This window comes from Acomys minous (genome assembly GCF_964271855.1).
Source record: "Acomys minous genome assembly, chromosome: 4".
NCBI classification, from domain to species: Eukaryota; Metazoa; Chordata; class Mammalia; order Rodentia; family Muridae; genus Acomys; species Acomys minous.
In genome coordinates this window covers 24,139,669-24,161,030 of record NC_140486.1, presented here as the reverse complement: position 1 = coordinate 24,161,030, position 21,362 = coordinate 24,139,669, and the positions used below count along the sequence as shown (strand labels likewise).

General features: G+C 39.2%; 1 protein-coding gene across 2 annotated transcripts in view; it reads left to right on the top strand.

Annotated features, from left to right (window-relative positions):
* WDR7 (WD repeat domain 7) overlaps positions 1-21,362 on the top strand; it is a 277,823-nt gene that overhangs the window by 156,601 nt on the left and 99,860 nt on the right. The gene's annotated exons all lie outside the window — the stretch shown is intronic.

The window sequence follows — 21,362 nt, the reverse complement described above, 5'->3', positions numbered from 1 at the left end:
TGATACTAAGTGAAATTAGGAAACCGTACCACATTTAGGCCATTGCTCTTTAGTTATAATTGCCTGAATTTCTTTTTAAAATTCAAACTTCATGTTTTCAGTGCTTCTTTAAAAGAACATATTCCTGAGATTTGTGTTCTTTAGTTTTTGATCAAGATTCTTCTCCAAAATTTATGAAAGTGCACACGCACATGCACACACATATACACACATGCACGCACATGCACACACACTCACAGGCACACACATATGCATGTGTGCATGCATGTCCTCTCATGCAAATTTGAGTGGTAATGGCCCAGAGAACACAGAGCTGGGTCACCCCAGGTCCATACCTCCTGTGGAAGTGTTTCATGAAGTTTTACAGTAACAGAAAGAAGAAAGTCGTAAATCAAGGCAAGTCAAAAATATAGTGGTATCCACATCTGCAATGCAGCTATAGTCTACAGAAAGCTATCTGTCTGATGACACTCTTAGCTGTTGAGCTGGTGGAAGCTACCTGTAGCATTCTGCTAATCTAATAAATTCCAAAGGTTTCTAATCTCTTAGGCACAGTGTTCGTCCTGGCAGCAAGGTGGGCAAGCAGTGGCTACGTAAAGAGCTAAAGCTAGCCCAGAACAAGATAATTAGCCCCTGGATCTGTAACATTCTAACCTCTAACTGCCAATGCTCTATGTGTTCTAATGAGTCAGTCAGTATTTTCAGCTTTCTTTCCCTGGTGTCCTCACTCACAAAAGCTAGTTTCAGTTAAAAACTTTTAAATTATTGCTGAAAAACTAAGTCCCTTGAATTGGACATAGGACTTGAAAAGTTGGAGATGGGGTGAACCATAGAATAGAAAAAGCATGAATGCCCTCTGTAATTTAAAAACACATTTTCCATACCTGTTTTTAAAGTGATTCAACTATTGCAATTGCTCTAATGGGTCTTGCTCATACAACCAACTGCCTGCGGTTCTATGAGCGCTGTGGGTGGGAAAAATGGGTCCAGGGTGTTTTGTATTGAGGCCTTTGGTGTTGAAACTCCTTCAGGTAGGACCAGACTGTTTTTACCATGTCAAAAAAGCCTTTCTAATGAGTTGGGGCATCTTTTTACTTATATTTTATTTTTGGAGACAAGGCTTTATTATATAATCCTGACTGCTTCCTCCTTGGGAGTTGTGATGAATTGTGACTTCATTATGGGCAATCTGGGATCCTACTGACCATATCAGGAGATGATGTTCTCTAAAAAGATTTATTTTTTAAAATGTCAATTTGTATTTAAACTATGTGTCATAGGTAGCATATGTGCACCTGGGGTGCCTGTGGAGACCAGGAGCTGAAATTACAGATGGCTGGAGCCACCTAGTTTGGCAAGCACTTTTAACCACTGAGCCATCTCTCCAGGCCTATTTATTTATTTTTGATTCATGTGTACGTGTGTGTGTCTGCAAGTGTGTATATACATGTGTGTGAGGAGTTGAAAGGGTGTTGGGTCCCCTGGAGCTGTTGGGAAGCCCTGATGTGGTTGCTGGAAACCACACTGAGTTCCTCTGGGAGAGCAGCAAGTGATCTTAAGTACTGAGCCGTCTCCCCAGTGCCAGAGGAGATTCCTGTAGAATAAAGCACTGTGGGGTTGACTGTTTATGCAGAGGAAAAGGGTGTGTGGTGCTTTGTTATCATCACAGTTGAGATCGTCACTGAACCTTTGTTTCATACTTTTGCTGTACAACTGAAGCTCATATTCATTTTATTATAACCCTGGCCTGTAGATTATCTACTTCTCTGTGCTTTTATTCAAGATCTCTAACTCAACCAACACTTATTGGTGATAACCTCTTCGTTCCTAGTGACACTGAGATTAGAGAGAAGTCATCCCATCCCCACTAAAGCAACTAATGGCACTTTCTTTATGTTCTTTTATGGCCATTAACTTAGTCATCATGTTGGTCTTGTGACATCACACCTCCAGCACATAGCATCTCTTATTTCTGCGCTGTGGACTGTTCTGGAGCTCGTGTTTTGGCTGTTCTATGGGCCCAGTAAAAGAGGGCTGAGGGAAGAACATGCGCCATATAATTGTATCATTTAAGAAAAAGAAAAGCTCTTTTTGTCTTGTCTTCTTCCCTCCTTTGATCTTCAAAGTAGATTTAAGACTTCTTCATAGTGGCTGAGCCAGGAAGCAGTGAAAACTGCCTGGATTCAAGCTTCTCCTTAACTGAAAAATGCTCCATTCCCCACCTAGACACACTGTGGGAAACTGCATGGCCTCTCCACAGCGTGCTCCACGCTCCACCCCTGCTTCTCGGTCATAGCCCGCTTACCTTTCATGAAGGTTCCTGCTTTCCATTCCTAAACGCTGAAAAAGACCACAACAAAATGGCAGAATTCCAAGTGAGGAAGCATCTGCAGTGGAGACAACTGGTCTGTTTTGGTGTTTAGAGGTTAGAAAAGTTCTGTGCAGGCTGACCAGTTTCCAAGCTGGGTGACTCTCATATCTTTACCAAGTGAAAAATGCTTTATTCTTTTCATAGTTTTTGTTAATAGCATACATTTAAACTTTTTTCAAAAGTTATCATTTTGAGGATTTTTCTCTGTTTTTCGAGACAGCATTTCACTGTGTAGTCTTGGCTATCATAGACTTGCTCTGTAAACCACGCTGGCCTTGAACTCACAGCCATCCACTTTCCTTTGCCTCCCAGAATGCTTGTATTAATAGGCATGTGCCAACACACTTGGCTGCTTCTGAGGATTTTTTTTTAATTGAAACACTGTGCCATTTTAATATATTGAAGTATAGTGTTTGACAGTACATGAGCTTAGGCTGGGGATATGGCTCAGCAGCAGGTCACTTGCTTCACTTCCGAGAGGAATGCAGTTCTGCTCCTGAGGCCTGCAGCAGGCAGCTGACAACCACTTTTAACGCCAGCTCCAGGAGATGGCTCCAGCCCATCTTCTGCTTCTAGAGGCACATTCATGATGTGTGTGTGCAATGTGCACACACACATAAATACATATTAAAAAACATATGTATCTTAATGTGAAAAAACTTTCAGTTATATTTTATTATTTTCCCTAAATGATGAAAACTTTTATACTCACAGCTTTAGAGAAGGAGATCATTGGTAAACTTAGTGTCTATAAAGGATAATGATTGTTTTTTAAAAACTGTTTGTGTTTTTAATATATTTTATTAATGTATTCATATTACATCTCAATTGTTATCCCATCCCTTGTATCGTCCCTTTCCTCCCTCCCTCCCGTTTTCCCTCTACTCCCCTCCCCTATGACTGTGACTGAGGGGAACTTCCTCCTCCTATATATGCTCAGGGTATCAAGTCTCTTCTTGGTAGCCTGCTATCCTTCCTTTGAGTGCCACCAGACCTCCCTATCCAGGGGACATGGTCAAATATGGAGCATCAGAGTTCGTGTGAAAGTCAGACCCCACTCTCCACTCAACTATGGAGAATGTCCTGTCCATTTGCTAGATCTGGGTAAGGGTTTGAAGTTTACTGCCTGTATTGTCCTTGGCTGGTACCATAGTTTGAGCAGGACCCTCGAGCCCAGATGTGCCCATCATAATGTTCTTCTTGTAGGTTTCTAGGATCCTCTGGATCCTTCTATTTCCCCATTCTCCCATGCTTCTCTCACCTAGAGTCCCAATAGGATATCCTCCCATCTGTCCCACTTTCCTGGTAAGTGAAGACTTTCATGGGACATGCCCCTTGGGCTAGTGTCCACTTATAAGTGACTATATACCATTTGACTCTTTCTGCTTCTGGGTTAACTCATCCATGTGGAGAAAGAGGAACACTCCTTCATTGCTGGTGGGAATGCAAACTAGTGCAGCCATTTTGGATAGCTATCTGGTGCTGTCTCAGAAAACTTGGAATAAGGCTTCCTCAAGACCCAGCTTTCCATTCCTTGGAATATACCCAGAAGATGCTCCAGCACACAACAGGGACATATGCTCAACTATGTTCATAGCAGCCTTATTCATAATAGCCAGAACATGGAAACAGCTTAAGTGTCCCTTGGTAGAAGAATGGATAAAGAAACTGTGGTACATTTATACTATGGAATACTATTCAGCTATTAAAAACAAGGAAGTCCCAAAATTTGTGGACAAATGTTTGTGTCTTAAAAGTATTTGCAAAAAAACAAAAAAAAAACAAAAAACAACAACAACAACAACAACAACAACAACAACAAAAACCAACCAAACAAAAAAAGTGTTTGCATTGGATTGGCCAAAGCAGGAGGTTCTTGAGTTCAAGGCCAACCTGTGCTATGTAGCCATTCTATACAGCCTTGTCTATGTACAGACAACCTGTTTCATAACACCACCCCCAAAATCAGCTTGTATAAATAACCTTTACTAGATATTTCTTAACATTCTGTCATTTGAAGTTGACTATATTCTTTGAGGAGACTAATTGTATTCAACATGTTTTATACTTTTTCAGACATAATCTTTTGTATTGACCATTTCCCACAGTCTAAACATCACAAGTAGTGTGTTGTTGATTTGATTTCACCCATGAGTTACCATTTATACCATGAGTTAATTTATATCTCATATTTAGGATTTCTAAAGTATTATCTACTGTCATTTTTTGAAAGATTTATTTATTTATTATTATGTATAGAGTGCTCTGACTTCATGTACACCTGCCCATCAGAAGAGGGCATCAGATCATATTATAGATGGTTGTGAGCCACCATGTTGTTGCTGGGTATTGAACTCAGGATCTCTGAAAGAGCAGTCAGTGCTCTTAACCTCTGAGCTATCTTTCCAGCCACCTACTGCCATGTTTTTTAACCCATGATTTGCATATACAAATTTCTGGGATTTATGCATGAGCTTCCATATGCCTTACTTTAAATGTAATACATCCATTTGCAAACTATAAAACTATAACTAGAGAAAGAGGAGAAGGTTAGGGGGGAAATGAGGGCTAAAAAGTAATTGTGGCAGAATAGAGCAGGAGATGTTCTCTTTCCAAAGAAGTTTTGGGGATTTAATAAGGAATTTTAAAGGATGTTTATATTAGTCAGGGTTCTTTAGGGGCACAGGACTGAAAGAAAGGAAAAAAGGAAGGAAGGAAGGAATCAGTATGTATGTTAAAATATATATTAAAGACAAGATTATTAGAATGGCTATAGGATGTGGTCCTGCTAGCCCAATGCTGGCCTTTCACTGGTGCCCTTAAGGGTTGCTCCAGCGGGATGTAACGCTGCAGTTCACCAGTCTGAGTGGTGCCTACATACAGACAGACCCACCTGTAACCCAGGACCTAGTTTTTTCCCTCAGATGAGCCCTGTGGCTACTTAAAAGAAGATCCTTTCCAGGGCATACTTAGAAACTTTTAGACTGCATGTCTGAGCTTGTCATGTGTCACTGAGTTTATTCTTCTTCTTTGTCACTGTATCCTGTGGTGCTTGATGTTGGTTGATTTTATTGTGAAGCTCATTCTCAGCATGCTAGAAGCAACCATCCAGCTTCATTATTTTACTTATTTTCCACAGAGTATCAAAAATTTCATCCATAGTGTCACTAAATTCCTTGTGCCTCTCAATAGGTAAATCAGGATTATCAAATCCATTTATCTTGATAAGTTCTTTAAATAGTTCTCAGCATAAATTTTTAGTGCTCAGCATGCTTCTAGAAGAGCCTTCAGTAACTGTAGATGTCAGCAAATTGGAGAGTCTGTCCAGACACTTCAAAATCATTTTTATGCTTGTGTTTCTCTAGTAGCACCTACTATATTAGTCAGGGTTTTCAGCTTGTGGTCGTGACCTTTCTTGGGGTCATACATAAGATATCCTGAATATCAGATATTTACATTAAAATTCATAACTAACAAAATCACAGTTATGAAGTAGAAATGAAATAATTCTATGGTTGTGGTCACCACTACATAAAGAACTGTTAGGAAAGTTGAGAACCAGTGCTCTAGAGGAACCAGATTTATAGAACAAATGAATACATACATACATACATACATACATACATACATACATGCATGCATACATACATACACACACACACATATATTGAATTTATTTTTCATGGGTATTTTTGTATTTTTTCAAGACAGGGTTTCTCTGTGTGTAGCCCTAGCTGTCCTGGATCTCACTTTGAGAACCAGGCTAGCCTCAAACTCAACAAAGATCTGCCTGCCTCTGCCTTCCAAGTACTGGGATTAAAGGCATGTGCCACTATGCTTTGCTCTTTTTTTTAATATAATTTTTATTTCATGTGCATTAGTGTAAGTCTGTGTGAGGGTGTCAGATCCCCTAGAACTAGAGTTATAGAAAGTTGTGAACTGCCACTTAGGTGGTGGGAATTGAACCTGGGTCCTCTGGAAGAGCAGTTAGTACTCTTAATGCTGAGACATCTCTACAGCCCTGTGTATGGAATTTATTAGAGCAGCTCACTGGCTGTGGTCTTGCCAGCTGAACAATGACTGTCTCCAGTAGTTATTTACAAAGCTGGTGTCCCAGTAGGTCTTCAGTCATTGTTGGAATCCTGAAGAAGTTAGCTTCCAGTACCAGTGAAATGAAACGTAAGCAGTAGCGGGACAGACAAACTTGTCAGTGAAAGTGAGGGCAAGTAGGCAAAAAACAAAGTGTTCCTCTCCCATACCCTTTTATGTGTGCTGCCACTAAAAGGGATGTATTTGATCTTCTGACCTCACATGATCCAAATCTAGAGAAGTTCTTCTCACCTCAAACGAGCCAAGAAAGTCCCTTACATCTGGTGTATCCCACGGCTGGGGTTTTAGTTGATTCCAAATGCAAGCAAGTTCACGTCAAGATCATCCATTACAGTGCTAGTACTGAAATCTCACTGCCAAAAAGCCGGGAGTGGACCTCACCTGTAAAGGTGCCAGTGTGTTTCTTTCTGGCTTGAAAGAAAGCAGGGACTGCAGATGCTGCAGTAGGGACTTTAGCATTGTCCCTCCCTCGCCGCCCCAAGGATGACTGACAAAAGCTACGCAGACATTTTAACAATCTGTATGTTTAGAGCCAAGAGTACTCTCCGAGAACTTTCCATATTGGACTGGCTATAGGAAGAGACGAAGATTCTGTTTCTTTAGCAAATTACAGGTATGTATATTTCATTGATAGAAAATGATTGATTTTTAGAAGTTTCTAGCAATAAGTCCTACCTAAAATTAAATTATGTAGTACTGCTTAGATCTGGTTTTAAAATGCTTTTCCTATTTTTTAAAATTAGAGTTACCTTATATTATTTAAATAATCACAAAATATTTGTATGTATGTACATGCTTATTTGTGTGAGTACACATGCATGTGGATGCACGTACATGTGTGAGCACGGTAGAGAACACTGTTGGGTATCATTTCTCAAGGTCTATCTGACTTTTTGAATTGTTTTGAGACAAGCCTTTTACAGCCCAGATAGGCTGGGCTGGTGCCAGTGAGCTTCCAAGAGCTGCTTGTTTGCGCCTCCCAGAACTGGCCTTATAAGCATGTATCTCCGTATCTGGCCTTTAAAAATGCAGATTCTGAGGGTTTACCCAGGTCCTTGTGCTTGCAAAACAAACACTGTACAAACTGAGGTATCTTCCCAATCCAGATATGAAATATTTCAAGTGTAATTGTGGACTTGTTCTTAACTTCTATTGCATGACCCTGTATTTTATTAAAAGGTCTCATGTTCATCAGTGATGAACATCTTATATATCTATGGAAATAACGTTGATGAAAAGCTGGGTAAACTCTGAAATTAATGAGAGGCCTAGATTAGGTCTCACTGTTTCCTTATATTCTTGAGTAATTTTGTTCCTTTTTGTTTGCATTATATTCTGTAGAATAAGTGAGGGGACCTGTTTTTACTTTAATGCCACCATTGGCCCAACATGTCTGCTTCCAAGCGTCAAACATCTCAGAAAGTTCACTTCCATCTCCTCTTCTCCTCCTCTTGTAAGGGTGGAGTCACCCGCTTTTTTAAAATAATGAATTCAGTGGAGATCTTTCTTCTTTTTTTCTAATATACAAATTAGGGCTCAGAGTGTTTGAGAAGATTATTGATGGTGTTACCTTGCAGTTCTTTTGCTCTGTTTGTTCTTTGGTCTCCTCTGCTCATTTTGTAATTGTAGAATTATCTGGCACATCTGTAGTAAATCTGCTTTGATCTCTCAGTGGATTCTTTACTTGGGGCAGGTGTCATAAGTCATTTCCCTAGGCGGCGGACTCAAAAGCTGATTTGTGTCTGGGCCTATTCCTGGGATCAATAGTTTGAAGGGAAGGAAAAGAGAGTTGGCTAGGGGAGAGTTGAGTTTTGGTTGCAAAGAAACCCTTTGCTGATCTCAGGGAACCCTGGGAATGGGTGACCCTGTAGACTTTCTTCTACTGGGCACAAGTCTCAACTTTAGTAACTTATGTTACTTAGTCATTGAACTGGAGGTGCTCTGAGAAGAGGCTGTGACCTATGATGCAGACTCTGCAGAGGGACTTAACTAATACATGTCAACTACTAAGATCCCCAACACCTTGCAGGAGTGAGTCCTCAGTCTTAGGAGTAGAGGTGGACAGTTTCCCCAGGTTCTACTGAGGTTATTAGGTCTTGCTTGTGCTCTGCCTCCCCTTTTTGTCATAACAGAAATTATTAGAGGAAGCGGCCTTTTAGTTCCAACTGTATACATATATCTTGTTACACTTAAAGGTAACCATTTTTTCTCACCTGACACAGTATGAAGCATACTACTGATGGGTTATGAGTGAATATTTTCTTTTTGCTAGGTGTCGTGCTCCACACTGCAAATGTGCTATTTTAATGTTATTTCTATTACGTGCTTGGATATAGGGCCATCCATAAAGCATAGGCAGTCTAGCAAGGGAACCTCCCTAAAGAAAACTGACTTTTTCTCCTCCTATGGCCACAGCTGCCAATAACTCCACAGCTAGGGAGTTTGTAAGCCCCTCCACCATCCACGATGGGGTTGGGCTGACTTGATTTTGTACAGGTCTCATACATGCAGCTGCCATGAGTTCATTTGTGTTGTGGCCATGTCATACAAAAAGTAGTTTCGCAGTCATCCTCTCTCTTACTCATAATCTCTCTGACCCTTCTTCCCCTGTGGGCCCTGAGCCTTCCAAGAAGGGGATGTGATACAGGTCTCCCATTTAGTGCTAAGCAGTGCACAGTCTCTAGTTCTCTGCATGTTGACCAGTTGTGGGCCTCTGAACTAACCGTCATCTACTGCAAAAAGAAGCTTCTCTTTTAAGGGATGATTTACACACTAATATATGGGTATAAGACAAGCTTTTACGGAACAGTTAATATTACATCCATTTAACAACAACAACAAAAATATAGTAACAGGTTCCCCCTAGGCCTTATGACCTACTAGCACAGATACTTGTCCCACTTAACAGTACCAAATATGAATTCTGCCTTGCAGAGTGGGCCTAAACTCCAACCAGAAAGTAATTAGTTAACCCCACAGTGCCCACGCCACTATTGTACCAATAGGCACACATTGCCAGGCCAGTCATTATTATAGCTTTCAAGGCTCATAGCTGGGTAGTAACTGTTGACTTTTCTTCCCCAGTGGCATGCCTGGCACCTTTTAGTAGTACGAAAGCTAGCTAGTAGGGATGAAGCTTTCAGGTGAATGCCCACTTGATTTCTCCACATTTTGTGTTCCAAGTACATGTTGTCAATAATAGAGTCTTACCATCAATTATGGAGGATAATCTAGAAAAATGTCAATATCCTATTGGGGGTTGTTTGTAAGACACCACTGGCCAGCAACTGGCTGAGAGATCACCCACACCCAGCACTGGGCTTTTGTTTGATAACATCAGACAGAGAGAGAAATTACTCCTTCTTCCTCCCAAACATGGACTAGAACACCTGTGTTCAAACTGTAATGGAGGGCATACTCACCATTTCACAGCTGTAAATAAGCAAAACTTAGATGTGCTGCTGCAGAAAACGAGGGTGTTCAGTGATTACCAGGCTACCTGCAGATGTGAACATCTGGAGTTTTTCACATAGGCATCTATAGATACTGCAGTATCTGTGGTATATGATCTCTAAACAGAACATGGACAATGCCATATTAATTTGCTTTTGTTTTAGGAAATGACCGCACACATCTCACTCAGTTTTAAAAGAAAGTCATTAAAATAATAATGGATAAGGACTATTGTAAAAGTTTGTCAAAAATTTGTTTTTTATTATCTTGTATTGTTTGAGATTATAACATAAATCATTTCCTCCTTCTCTTTTCTTCCTCCAACCCCTTCAATATAACCCTCCTGGCTCTCTTTCAAATTCATGGCCTTCTTTTTAATCGTTGCTATATATATACACACACACAAACACACACACACATACATACATACATACATACATACACACACAAACATATTCCTGTTTAGACTGTATAATGTTATTTGTATGTAGGCTTTCAGGGCTGACCTTTTGGTTTCGGATAATCCATTGGTGTGCCCCTCCCTTGGAAAGTATTTCTTCTTCTCTCAGCATTTCTTAGTTTTATTCTTTAGTTGCCTATAGCTATAGGGTTCAGTCCTCTTGGGGCTCCTGCAGTCCACATTAGCAAGTCTATTGTTGTTGACCTTGTTCGGGCTGTGCTTATGTAGTCGAGTTGGAGAGACTTAATAGGTGTAGCTTCTGACAATTCTAGGAGATGTGATTTCACAGCAAATCCCTATTCCTCTAGCACTTAGAATCTTTCTGCCACCTCTTCCACAATGATCCCCAAGTCTTAGGTTCAGGAGTTTTATTATAGATGTTTCCTTTGGGATTGTGCCCACAATTCTGCATTTTAGCTGGTTGTGGTTTTCTGTAATGGTCTCTGACCGTTGCGAAGAAAAAGATCCTTTGACTTTCAAAGTTTCATTTGAGAAGTCATCTGTGGTTCTGATGTTTCCCTTTATATATGTCATGTAGTTTGGTGGTGGTTGTTGTTCGTGTTTGGTGTTTTAACTATGATATATTGTGAGAATTTTTGTTTCTCATCTTATCTATTTGTTGTTCTGTGTGGTCTTGTATGTGTATAGGTGCATCGTTCCTTGGGTTATGAAAGTTTTCTTTTATAATCTTGTTGAAGATCTGACCTATGACATTGACTTGGGATTCTTTTCTCTCTTCTGTGCCTGTAACTTTAATGGTATACTACATTATCTATAGAGTCCTTTCTTTTTTCTCCTTTTTAAAATATTCTCTATTTATTTTATCTAGATCCTATACTTTATCTTCTAGACCTGATATTTGTTTTCTGCCTGGTTCATTCTACTTGTAGGGCTTCCCTTTGAGTTTTCCAGTTAAATTGTTGGGTTTTCAGTTCCATCTTCATTTGCTCTTGAACCCTCTCCAGTGTTCTAGCTCTTTACTGAATTCCGTTTTCAAGTCCTGGATTGTCTTTGCCATTTCCATCAGCTTCAAGTTTGTGTTTTCTTGAGCATCGCTCACTCATTCATTTTTCTTAAATTCCTTTTTCTTACTTTAATTTAGCTGTCACTTTGTGTTTTCTTTAAGCTTCTTGAATTCTTTGATGAAAGTTTACGATTGTTCTTTTAAGTGCTGAGTCCTGGGGCTCAACTAGGTAACTTTTGTTGGCCAGCATTTCTACATGACTGGTACATTTTGGAGGGGAGACACTTGCTTGATATCTCATATGGTTTGTGTTTTTGTCATAAGAGTTGGACATGTACTATTTTTGATAGTTCTGTGTCTGATATGAACAGAGCAGGCTGAGGCAGTGGAAAGGATATGCTGGAGGGTAGGACTGGAGTGTGCGAAAGGCTGTGGAGTGAAGTTGGGTGGACACGAGGGCTTAGGCTGTTATGCGGAATATGTATCCTGATTCAAGCTTGCAGTGTGGGGATACATTTGACCGGGTTGAGAGGTTGGATGTGGTGGAGAGAGGGGCAGTTGTAGGCAGGCAGGTTTGGTCCTCATGGGATCCTAGAGATGAGGTGTGGAGCAGGCAGGGATGGCTACAGGACAGGCTGTAGCACTGGATGTTGACATGAGCTAGAACTGTTGAGTTGGTGAGGGTCATGCAGAGTCACCTAGCTAGACCCTGGAGAAGGATGTGCGGGATCTGCCTGGGTGTACAGGTTGAATAATTGGTTTTCAGCAAGGGGTAGAGCCATATCCCTCTTGATGAACTAGCATACCAACAATGAGAGCATCAGCTAGATGCTACCAAAGGAATGTTTTAATTTTTTGAGTTTTATGTTTGATTTTGTTTTGTTATAGTCTCCTTTGTGAGAGTAATCTTTTAGATACTTTTTGTGCTTTTTAATCCTGAAGAATATATCAAATGAATATATCACTAAGGATTGAGATTGATTTTATAATGGATCTCTTTCCTAAATTTTATTACATATTTAAATGAGAAAAAAGCTAAACCAGATCTCAAATAAATCCCCTACGTGTATATGTGTGTGTGTGTGTGTGTGTGTGTGTGTGTGTGTGTGTGTGTGTGTGTGTGTGTGTGTGTGTTTGTGAGGATTACACAAGCATTCTAGCACTACTGCACATGTAACCCTCCATCTCAAATACTTATCCACAAAAGTAAAGCCAAAGTCATTGAATTACAATTACAAAACCAAAAACAAACACAAAACTAGTGGTATTTGCAAGCAACAGAAAATTAACAATACACACACACACACACACACACACACACACACACACACACACACACACACCAAAAAACAAAACACAGATGCAGTTTCTGAAGATAGATAGTTGTAAAAGAGTGGATATTTTCACTGTTCAATCATTAACATGTTATTGAGCTACTGCTGTGACCATGGAGATCACATATTATCCTTTCCTTTTAACTCTGGTTTGTAATGCACCCTGCAATTTGCTCTGTCTCCTCCTTAATGCAGTATCTCAGCATTCAGTGTTTCTTACCATCTCTTCTCATCTGTTTTTATCTCAACACCTCCCTCCATTCTCTAGCTTTGGATGTCACTATATTGCCTTTAGATCTCCTGAGTGTAAGCAAGGAATCGCCAGTCCACACTGCTCCAGATCACAGCGAGGGTGCTTAACAGTGGAGGTACTGGACAGTCAAGAGTGAGGGTCTTGGGGTCTGTTACTTTCTTCTTGCTATTTCTTTCTTTCTTTTTTTTTCTTCTTGCTATTTTTAATATAGTTTCTCATCATGTAGCCCAGACTAGCCTCACATTCATATTGTCTACTTGTGTTAAATTTCTGAACTTGGGGATTGTGGGAGAGTTTCCCACACCTGGCTATCTGTGCTAGTTTTAACTTTTTATGGGTAATTTTTATATATAGCCAGAGTAGAAAGCTTAATAGAATATGGAATCTTTTATAGTTATTTTAAATTGAGTGTTTTATGGTAGGTGTTCTGACCATTAAATTATCTTAGTGCACAGATTATATATTTTTGTGAAATTTTCAAAGAGAAGCAATAATGGACACTAACCAGGGTGAATGCATGCCACTTATACCATCCTCTGAGCTAATTACTTAGCTAATTCAGCCATTTTTAATACAATTTAATTATTCTGAAACCTAATTGCTTTGGTTGAACCTTGGCCTAATCACTTAGTAGCTACATGATCTTAAGTTCTTTCTGTTTTAGTTTCCTTAACTAGGGAATGTAGTGCACTTATTCTCAAAGTTATTGCAAAGATCAAGTAGCCAGTGCATGTAAAGTATTTACTAAAACACCTGAGACAAAGTTCTTTTAACAGTTAAGGTGTTATTATTGTTTCTACTTATATTTTTAGAATGAGGGGACCTCCTTTTAAAATGTGTTCACATTGGCTGAGGGTGTGTCTCAGTCAGTAATGTGCTTGCCTACCATGCATGAAGTCCTATTATGTTCAATCCCATATAGACCATATAGACTAGATATGTGTCACAGGACTGTGATACCAGTATTCCAGAGGTAGAGGAAAAGGATCAGAAGTTCAAAACCATCCTTGGTTGCATAAGGAGTTCAAGGCCAAGCCTGGGATAGAAACTGTCTCTAGTAATCCTTTAAAAATATTCCTGTGAAATTTATGAGTAGATTTTATTATAAACACATTGTATATTAATTAGGGTTTCTATTGTTCTTATAAACAGTGACTAAAAGCACTTGAGGGGTTTCTTTAGCTTTTACTTCTTTATTTCTTTTTTTAATTAAACATTTTTATATGTACATTATATGATTACACATATACACAATAAACTACCTACAGCAGGAAGAACCACAAAACAATCAGGAATTATATAAATGTTACATTCTTAGTGTTTTGGCTATTTGTATTTGGCAGCCTTGAAGAAAACATCTCTCCTATCTTGGTGTGTCTAAAATTCTGAATGTAAATCAATATCTATCATATCTCATCATTATCAACTTAAAACATCTATCTAGACCTAAGAACTTCTTCACCCCTAAACGACTAAGCTTAATTGTAGAACTAAACTATCTGGTCTTCAACCCCATCAGAGACTTGAGACGGAATAATATTGATTACCTGAGTACACCAGGAGTCCAGGTTAGAGGCTTTCCAAATGAGAAGATGACATAGACAGTTTTCTACCTGAATAGTCATCCAAAACTCTCTGTAACATTGGAGCATCTTCTTCAGCCTTCTGGCCCAATATATCTGACAGACATATTTGGGAGTCAGGAACTATTGAGGACTTGCTTACCCTGTCTTGGCAGACTTTGGCTGTCAACTCTGCCTGAATCCAAGCTTGCCCTTTTTAAGTCAAAATCCTGTCTGTGGTGGACATGAGGAAATTTTGCCCAGTGGCTTGTTTGCCACATTTGAAGCCATCTCCATAAGGAGGTTCTTCGATGCTCATCATCCTCTTTGAGGTAGGCTGGGTGTGCTAGAAGTTAACCTGTCTCACTGTCAGTGAATCTTTAAGATAATAAAAACATTTTAAAATACCAGACTCTGCATGTCTCTGAGGTTTTTGAAGACATTACCTAACTAATTTACCTTATAGAATCATATCTATCTGTTGCACCTTAGATGTATATTCTTGTGATAAAAATAGACTAGTAATTGATATGACCATGATTTGATCAACTAACAATTAACTTATATATCTTATTTATCCTAAACAGCCTGTACTTTCAAAGTATTGGAAATAAACCTTGAATTATAATTGAGTTATGTGGGTACAATACCTCATATTAGAGTAGAAATATATATAATGTGTGTCAAGAATAATCTTACATTTGAATTCTATACCACTGTATCTAAGATTAAACTTATTTTGATTCTATATACAAAATTCTATACCAGTGAATTAAAAATAACCTTGTGAGTGACAAATGAGACATTAAGTTGAGGAGGAGATTCCCTAATATACTTTTTGTTCTATCTTCCCTATATATTTCTATGTTCACTCTTCTTTTTTTTTCAATCCCTATCTCCAAACCGAAGACTGTAAGAAAAAGAAAAAGAGAGACATCCTTGAGTCAACCTTGTTTTCTCTCGAAATAAGACCAATAAAAGCTTGTAACCAACTCCCATTGAAAAATAACCCTCTATAGTCCAAGGAAGCAACCAAAATCCTACCTGACCCCCTCCCGTAAAGGAAATGGAGCATCATTCTCTTAAGGTTTCTTCCGGTTGATTTGGGATGAATAATACCTTTGTAAGGGCCTAAATAAAATTGGGGAAATGGTTAAACAAGCTAGGAATAGCATTTGTGGTCCAGTTTCAAATGTTGAGAATTCCAGGCTTGATTAGAGTCCTGTGTGGAACAATCTGAAATGCTGGACCAATTGCGATTGGAAGCTTTCTTCGAAGGTTTCCTGGGAGCTGTCTTGTTCTGATGAGGAACAGCAACTGAAGCACTTGGTGCTGGAACATGAGGGATGCAGGATGTCAGTGTCCAGCATGCTGAGAGGAATGAATCCTGTCAGGTCTGATCCAGCTTCAGTGTCTGCTTCTTTTGTTCTGAAAACATACAATTTCTCACAAGCATTATACAGCCCTAAAATTATAAATGCATAAGGTGTGCGTGATGCACAGAACAATTAAGGCTGGTTCTCTGCTCTTTGTATGAGCAGAAAAAAGACTTCTATAAATCATCATTCATGCCATACAAAGAATGGAATCTAATAATAATTCATAAGGATTATGTATCCAACAGGAAGTATTGTCTATGCCTAGACCTTCATGTCTCAGCCAGTCTCAGTTATTCCCGTATAGTGCGATTAGCAATATAAGTTTCCTGCTTGGTCTGCAGTTTAAACTATTCACATCCCAATTATATCCCCTCCTTTTAACCCCTCCTGATCCCCCCTTCCTCCCTCATCCCCTCTCCCTCCTTTCTTTAGCTTCTAGATCACAGTTCATTATTATAAGCAGTCAGAACAGAAATTCAAGGCAAGAATAAGAAGCAGGAAGTGGAGCAGAGATCAGAAAGGAATGCTGCTTCCTGGCTTTCTCCTCATGATTTGCTCAGCCTACTTTCTTACACAACCCACGGCCCCTGCACAGGGCTAGCACTATCCCAGTGAACTGTGCCCTCCCATATCAATCCTTAGTAAAGAAAAAGCCATAGAGATTTGTCTACAGGCAATGTGATGCAGGCATTTCCTCTACTGACGTTTCTGTTCCCAAACAATGCTAGCTTGTGTCAAGTTGACAAAACAACAACAACAAAAAAAAAAACCTAACTAGGAAAACTGCCCCCTTGACAATTTGACACATGGATTGATACAGTATCATTAAACTATAACCTTTCCTTTCTTGTTTGTTCCCAGGATCTTATATTTATGTTAATATTACAGAATAAAACATAATATAAATTCAGTCTCTTTGAAATATCCTAAATCTCTTTAAAAATTCAAAGCCACTTAATGTTGGTCTTCTATAAACTAAAAATAAGTTATAACTTCTTATTAGAAGATCCAGGGTATAGTCACAGTCTGAACAAGGAAACCCCAAGCTCCAACACTGTAAATTAAATCCTGTAGCTCAGTTCTTCACCTTGGATTTATTCACCCTCTTCTGGGATCCAAAGGACTTAGGAATCTCCACCTCTCAGACGTTGCCATCCTCACCACACACAGCTTGTCTCCTAGGCTTAGACCATCAGCTCTACTCTACAGCTGCCACTGTTCTTGGCAGAGTTCCCATAGTCTTACGATCTCTAATATGCTACAGTCTCCTGGGCTTTACCTTTACCAAGAGCCTCCTGGTCTGTCTGCAGGGACTCCAACCATGCCACATGGCACCAAGTCTTGTCTTCAACCCCGGGGTTTCAGCATGACAAAGTGCATAACAAATGGCTGAAAACAGCATAACAAAATGGCCTCTCATTGGCCAATCCTCAGCCACTCTTTATGACCCCCCTAACTGTAGCTCTCATTCTGCCCAAAGTACTAACATTTCGGAGATTCTTACACATTTACCAAGTTTGGCTGATGGCATGTGATGTAGCCTTGGCCTCTCTTGATCACTGCTTCCATGTGCTGATCCCAAGGAAACACTTTAATACTGAGTTCTTACTCACAACTGATTTCTCAGCCCCAGGTAACCAGCATCAATTGTCCCCATAAAGCAAATATTTCACTTCAGTGGCACTGGACTCTTGATAAATACAACTGATTCTGTGCCCTCAGCGGACTGGAACCTCTGACTTTTTAGTTCTAAGTATGAAAACTAGATGTTAGTCCTGATATTCTCCTTACAAACCTCTCCTCCTTATGGCTCCATCTGTCACAGGCGATGGGGTTGCATAATATTTCTTGGACATCAAAAGAACAAAGAAACAATTCCAACCATGTCCAGATAGGTGGGTGGCACAGTAGTTTTTAGGGGCTACTTCCAGGAGCATGAATGACTTAAGGCAGCTTCGTCACAAAAAAGTTTCCCCTCAGCATGGATGACAGTGATTCTTGAGCTCCGCATCACTGGGGTCCCTTTCGCAGTAACCCTTCAGCATCCTTAGGCTTCCTTCTTCCAGGAGAGAAAGTTTTAATCAAAACGTTCTCTTTTATTTGTCATTTGAGATGACTTTGCTGATGGTTTTTGGAGGTTTATCACCTATTAATCTATATAGTTATGGTATAATATATCCAATTTTAAGAGTATCCGTGAGACTAAAGGGAAAAAAAAAACCCCTACTGTTAATTTCAACAAAAGTAAAACTTGACATTGTATCAATAATCTTTTCTTCAGAAGAACTCTTAATTGACTAAACTACTTATTGAGGACTTTAAGCTGGACCCGAAAGCCACATTATTCTTAATTATGCTCGTCCACAGTAGATACTGTCTAACAGGTGATATTTACTTATTTATTTGCTTATTTTCTCATTATCTATCTATCTATCTATCTATCTATCTATGTTTAAGTAAGAGTCTTAGTATATGGTTGGGCCAGCTTATAACTCACTGTGTTTATCAGGCTGGCCTTAAGTCATAGAAATTCACTTGTCTTTGCCTCTTCTGGCCTTACACCACCATGGCCACCAATTTTAAATTTATCATACTTATTTATGTGTGCATTTCTGTGTTTTCACATGGCATGTCACTTATACAGAGGTCAGTGGGTGCCCTTAGGGATCTTGTGTTCTTCCATCACATAGAGCCCAGGGGTTGAACTTGGGTTGTCACACTTGGAGACAAGTATCTTTACTCACTGAGCCACATCACTGGTCTGAGTACTATTATTTAGATGAGAGTTGTGGCAAATTTAGCAAAATAAAAATAAAATAAAATCACAAATATTGAAACTTTATGTTGTGTATTTGGAAACTCAAGAGTACTCAAATGGCCAACACATAATAGAAGGTCATACAGAAATATCACTTTGGAATACATCTAACAAGACCCAGAATAGCAGAAAGAAAATTACAAAGCTGTTTCCTCTACCCCACAAAGACTATAAAAAGCTGCAGATAGTAGACAGTTTCAACTTAGTGAATAGTTAAAGGGGATGGAAAGGATTTGTTAGATAGATTTATTTTGTAACAGTTATTTTTGAAACGAATGGATATCATATAAAAATTATAGGTCCTCAGATTTAAGAACTAACATACTGAACAAGATACCAGGTTGGAATTAGCCAGTGGTAGAGCACTATCCTAGCAATCACAAGGCCGTGGGTTCAGTTTCCAAGAATACGGAGAAAAAGACTAAAAGGTGTTGATAATTTCAGCAAGCAGGTGCTGTCTCAAACCCATCAGTAAAATTAAGAAATACAGAAGAAGACACAATATTTTGTGATCTGATGTGATGTTTGAGTTGAAAAGAAAGTACACAGACCACATGTGAGTAAAACAATTCTGTAGGGTAAATACATGTTCTCAGTTAATTTATAGGTTTTATATCAATACCACCCAAATATCAGTATCACAGTTTAAGTAGGCAAGCTTACAAAATTAACATGGCATAAATAAATGGAATATATGATTTATTTTGTTTTACTTAATAAATACATATAATGCTGACAACATATAAGTTATGCTTTTAGGCTCCTTACAGATGTTAGCTTATGGGCCCCTTGCCCTTCCCCTGACCCTGCATGGGTGGATACCCAGCCCTCAAGGGCAGAAGAACACCAGCCAGAAGAACAGAGATCCTCTGCTGGGCCATAGAACATGCTAGCTACCAGAAGTCCAGCCCCAAACTGTGAGAGAGGCTCCTGATTGGACCAGCAGTCATGCCAGCTGCCAGAAATACAGACCCCAAAGACCAGCAGACCAAAGAGGAAACGGAAACCCAGGAACAGGACACCATACAATGAAAACAAACGCAGAATTTGGCTCTAGACCTATACTCAATCCAAAATGTGCATTAAATTCTCACTATAACCTAAAGAGGTAAATAATAATCTGCTACAAAAATAATACCTAGGTATGACCTAAAACACAAATTTAAGACTTACTTAAAAAATTGGGAGTGATGCTGAAAGAGATTTTAAAAGATCTAAATAAATAAGAAAGGAATAAGTATAGAGTATTGTAAGGATATCAGTTTTCTCCCCCCCCCCCCTTTTAAAATAGATACAGCTTTCCCAAAGCAAACCACCAATAGGATCTTTGTCACTTTAGTTTTTGTGATTGTACTTACTTAGCAGTGTGGTCTTTCAGATGTGTACTAAAGATATCAGACTTGGATAAAACAGGCCCAGACACTACTAAGGAAAGAAAACGAAAGCCGGAATTTCTATATCTATACATCAAAGCTGTTATAAATTTACAGTAATTAGTGTAGAGATCCTCAGTCTCATCAAACAGCATAATACAATGATTTTATAAATACATAGAAGTGTGATTGTAGATCAGTGGAGTAAATGATAAAGCTTAGTGTGTCTTTGCATGTGTATATCCTGAGATTTAAATTCAGGGCTTTATGCACTCTAGGAAAGTACCCCCAAATAAATAAATAAGGCAAGTAAGTTTAATAGTGCTATAACTTATTTTAACCTTTTCTCATTGTGACAAAATGCCTGACAGGAACAACTACCAGTAAATGACAGAGAGAGTCTCAGCCCATCCCTGCAGGCAAGGCATGGTGACGGGAGCCTGGGCTGAGACGCCTTACATGGGGCATAACAGGACACAGAACTAGTCAGAACTAGGCTCTCTTTTAGGGTCAGTGAACTGCTTCTGTTCATCACACGCACCTCCTGAAAATTGCACAGCTGCCAGAATTGCATCCTGTGCTGGTATACACACTCAGAACAAGAGCCCATAACAGACGTTTTAGATTCAAACCATGTTAGTGATCACTGGGTTGCTGTAAAACATAGTAAAATTAAATTTCTAATGTCTATTGTCGCCTAAAGTCAACCCATGTGCGTTTAACAATTTTTATAGAAAAGACAAACATTTCAAAACTTTTCACAGATGATTCAGGAGAGTGTGACTTTGGAATAAGGGCATTTCCATAAATAAACACTAGAAAGCTAGCCAAACCATAATGAAGATGGGTAAGTTCAATTATATTAGAATTCCAAACTTCTATCAGAAGGTAAAAAGTAAAACCACAGAGAAGGAAAGTGCTTACAGTGTAAGTGAGGAGAGGTGATGAAGTGCTTGTGTATAAAAATCTCATAAAGAAAACCAGAATTATGTATCAGGGAAAATGGGTGAAAGAGCTTCTCAGAAAGGAAACAAGACTGACCGATTAAACCACCAGGAGCTGTTGAGCCTTGACATCACTGACGTGGAAACTGGAAGCACAACGTGCTGCCATTTCTTACCTGACACAGGGAAAGCTTAAAGCTCAATGGGGTCAAACTTGCCTGAGGGTTTTGAGCAATCAGAGCTCTTCTATTTTTATGAAATTTAAAAGCACATAAAGTTAATTTGTTCTTGCAAATATATAAACATATGGCAAGAAGATAAAAGCTAGGAAGCAAGTTTAC